This window comes from Poecilia formosa, unplaced genomic scaffold, assembly GCF_000485575.1.
Source record: "Poecilia formosa unplaced genomic scaffold, Poecilia_formosa-5.1.2 Scaffold320, whole genome shotgun sequence".
NCBI lineage: Eukaryota > Metazoa > Chordata > Actinopteri > Cyprinodontiformes > Poeciliidae > Poecilia > Poecilia formosa.
In genome coordinates, this window is record NW_006800259.1 from 53,935 (window position 1) to 58,279 (window position 4,345).

General features: G+C 45.6%; 1 long non-coding RNA gene across 1 annotated transcript in view; it reads right to left on the minus strand.

Annotated features, from left to right (window-relative positions):
* Positions 1-4,345, minus strand: part of LOC107833073 (uncharacterized) — a 10,526-nt gene that overhangs the window by 1,837 nt on the left and 4,344 nt on the right. The window contains exon 2 of the long non-coding RNA XR_001658780.1: positions 675-724. This is a non-coding gene — a long non-coding RNA (uncharacterized LOC107833073). The remainder of the gene's footprint in view (positions 1-674; positions 725-4,345) is intronic.

Genomic DNA, 4,345 nt, shown 5'->3' on the forward strand with positions numbered 1-4,345 from the left:
CCTTTGGTTCAGCCTTTTTGTTGTTTTACAAGCTTTAATTCCAGGATGTTGATTTTATATCAAACCTGCAGCTCAAAGTCTGGTTATAACAGTAAAACAATAAAACTGATTTTATTTTGTTACCATGTCAGGTGAAGGTCCAACACTTTAGTGTTAGATTATATCAGGCCTTAAAACCTGTAACCAATCAAAAAGGTGAAATCTATTTACAGTCAGACATGTTAAATATTAACATGTTTGTGTGTCAGAACTGTTTTCTGTGGAGAATCTGAAACAAACAGATCACATGGAGCCATTTAAAGGATTTAATAAGAGAATATGAACAGTGATGATAGTGGCTGCAGTTGCTGGTTCGATTCCCGCTCTGCTTGTCGTTGGGCCTCATTATCTAGTAGAGTAAATGACCCCAAGTTAAGCTCAGGGTCATAATAAACCCTAAACCCTGTCATCAACAGTGTGTGAACGTGTGAATGAGTGAATGTAATGTGAAGAGTTATTAAGTCTACAAACCATTTACCATGAACAAATGAAGAGAAAAGTTAAAACCTGCTGCTTGTAGATGAAAGAAGAGATCAAATAAAAATAACAGCATAAATTATATTATTGGTGATAATTAATGATATAATTACATAATTACAGAAAGTTTATTTATTATCAGTCTTAGATTAACTCACGTGGCGATGAAGAGGCCATGGTGACAGAACCCAGACCAGAATCCGTTACCCTAAAATAAAACAAACATCTGAAGGATTTCAGCAGCAAAATGTTACAAATCCAGATTTAAACTTTTTTCTACACAACATAAAAACACAACACTGAAAATCAGGATGCAGTTTAAAGGTTATTATGGCATGAATCTAACTTGGCAGCCTAATAATTTATGATGAAATCATATTTTTCTCTGTGCTACAGAACATGAAGTAAATTATTAATAAAATAAATACCAAACATTAAACAAATATATTCATGTATCTAATAATATGATGTGGAATTAAAGATAAATTAATTTCTTTATGAACAGAATCAAAGCCAAATGTCACTCTAATATTTTCAGGGTTAATAAAAGTTTGATGAATTTCTTTGGAGACAACAAACTGTTTATCATCTCATTACTGTAAATGTATTCATAAGAAATATGAAAAAGAAACTTGTTCAGTTAATGTTGGAGCCATTATTTATGTCCTGATCCAACCTGACATTGAAGTAGCAACAGAGCAGGATGAGAATCTAATGATGAACCAAACCTGCAGAAACTGACAGGTTTGTTTTTATCATCCTGATGATCAGACTGATCCAGAATCACTTTTATTCTCTGTGAAGGGATTAAAAAACAAAAGGATCCACTTTAATTTCAGAATTCTGACTTTAGAGGTCAAAGTTGTTTTTTCAGTGTCATGATGGGTTTGAGACTCTTGACCCACATGCAGAAACACTCAGAGAATGGGTTTAGTCAAAAGGTTTATTTACAGCTCTGACAAAAGAAAAAAGATAGTTGGAGTTTATTCTTTCTTCGGTCCAGGATCCGGGAATTACTGCACACAGGTAGAGAGCAATGGTGAGTTCAAATGCGGATGGGAAACTTCAGTTCTAAGGGAACTCCGTGAGTTCTTACTTGTAGTGGCTGGAGAGCGAGTGGGGAGAGGCAAGCGGAGCCAGGTAGGCAAGGCAATTTCCAGGTTGTGGGCTGCTCAGGTGGTTCACAGGGCTGGAGGGCGGACAGGGTGGTCTAACTCACAAGACCGAGAGGAAACGGTGCAGCAGCGGCACGAGAGGATTCCTCCAAGACTCCGGTAACTCGAACGGTTCCGATGCAACAACCTAGAGAGGATCCACAAAAACAGATTAGACTATGAAGAAGCAACGTATCAAAATCTCAAGCTGTTTAGCAACACTATGAGGGCTCTGTTTACCACTGCTGGCAAACACTCTGGCGAGGAGGAACTGGCCGCCTGCTGCTCATATACTCCTCACGGTGATGATCATTTCTTGCAGGTGTGTCAACCAAGACCTGTTGGTCCAACCTCTGGGAAAAAACAGCCACAAGGTGCCCTCTGGTGGATAGACCTGGAAAAACACTAACCCAGCCTGGTCCCCAACAGTACCCTCCCCTCAATGACCGCCACCTGGCGGTCCCGAAGAAGCAGAAGGTTGGGAGGAACGAAAATTGGAAATGAGGGTCGAATCCAAAATAAAGGAACCGGGTACCCACATGCGGTCCTCTGGCCCGTAACCCTCCCAGTCCACCAGGTATTGCCAACCCCGCCCACGACGGCGGGAGTCCACAATCCGGCGGACCGTGTAGGCAGGGTGACCGTCAATGTCGAGGGGGGCAGGGGGCTCAGCAGGGGGGCACAGTGGACTTGAATGGACTGGTTTAATCTGAGAAACGTGAAAGGTAGGATGGATGCGGAGTGAGGGTGGCAGGCGCAGACGGACAGCGGACGGACCGACGAGCTGCTCCACCTCATAGGGTCCAACGAAACGGGGAGACAATTTCTTCGACACGGACTTCAAAGGAATGTCCTTGGCAGAGAGCCAGACCTTCTGGCCAGGAAGGAACGTGGGGGCGGCACGCCTCCTACGATTGGCCCAACGACGATTCTGCTCTGTCGTGCGGTTGAGGGCGACGATAGTCCTGTCCCAGATGGTCTTACACCGGCGAATGTGATGCTGGACAGAGGTTACCGAGATCTCCTTCTCCTCAGCAGAAAAGAGTGGGGGTTGATAACCAAGTGATGCCTCAAAAGGGGAAAAACCTGTAGCAGACGAGCGGTGCGAGTTATGTGCATATTCAACCCACGGTAAGTAAAGGCTCCAGTCGGTTGGGCTTGAAGATGTGAGGCATCTGAGGGTGGCCTCTAACTCCTGATTCAGACGCTCAACTTGGCCATTAGACTGGGGGTGATAACCTGACGTGAGTGAAACCTTGGCACCAAGAGCCGAACAAAAATGTTTCCACACTCGGGAGGAAAACTGTGGACCCCGATCAGAGAGGATCTCCTGTGGGATACCATGCAGCTTAAAGACATGCTTCACGAGCAGCAGAGCAGTCTGAAGGGCTGAGGGAAGCTTCTTTAAAGGGACCAGATGGCAGGCCTTAGAAAAACGATCAATGATTGTTAAAATGGTAGACATACCTTTAGACACGGGTAATCCGGTGACGAAATCAATGGCAACGTGAGACCAAGGTCGCTTGGGGGTGGGCAGGGGTTGCAGCAGGCCGGAGGGAGGCTGGTGGGAAGCCTTGTTTCTGGCACAAATGGAACAGGCCAACACATATTCCCTGACGTCTCTGTGTATGGATGGCCACCAGAAACGACGGTTGATTAGCGCCACCGTTCTGCTGACCCCTGGATGACCTGAAAACTTAGAGGTATGCATCCAGGTTATCAGGCGGGCTCTGACGGATGGGGGAACGTAAATCTTGTTGCTAGGACCAGTGCCAGGATCAGGCTCTGATTGTTGGGCCTGCTTAACCAGGTCTTCTATTTCCCAGGTCACCATGGCGACAGAGCAGCTAGGAGGCAAAATAGGACTGGGTGACTTCTCGGACTCATCTGGAGAATATAACCTGGAGAGAGCATCGGGTTTCACATTTCTGGATCCTGGGCGGTAAGAAATAGACAGATTAAATCGAGAAAAGAACAATGACCATCGGGATTGGCGGGGATTCAGTCTCTTAGCTGATTTGAGGTATGATAAGTTCTTGTGATCAGTCCAAACTAAAACCGGATGTTCTGCACCTTCTAACCAGTGTCTCCACTCTTCCAACGCTAGCTTGATAGCCAGCAACTCCCTGTCACCCACATCATAATTTCTCTCCGCTGGGGAAAGTTTGCGAGAAAAAAAGGCACAAGGGTGGGTCTTGTGATCATTCTCGGAGAACTGGGAGAGAACAGCTCCCACCCCTGTCTCGGAGGCATCTACCTCTAGGATGAACTGCTTAGCGGGGTCAGGTTGTATGAGGATGGGCGCATTAGCAAACAGAGTCTTGAGTTGAGTGAAGGCAGCCTCAGCCTCCGGGGACCAACAGTAAGGAACCTTGGTGGAGGTCAGAGCGGTTAAAGGTTGGGCAGTTAGACTGTAGTTACGAATGAACCGTCTATAAAAATTAGCAAAACCGAGAAACCTTTGCAACTGTTTTCTATTCTCAGGGATAGGCGAGTCTAAGACTGCTCTGATCTTTTCCTCTGTAGGTTTGACCTGTCCGCCCTCTAGAGCATAACCCAGGAACGTGACAGATTGTTTGTGAAACTCACATTTCTCCGCTTTACAAAACAGTTTGTTCTCCAGAAGACGCTTCAGAACTTGGCGGACATGACTCCTGTGCTCGGGTAAGCTCTTA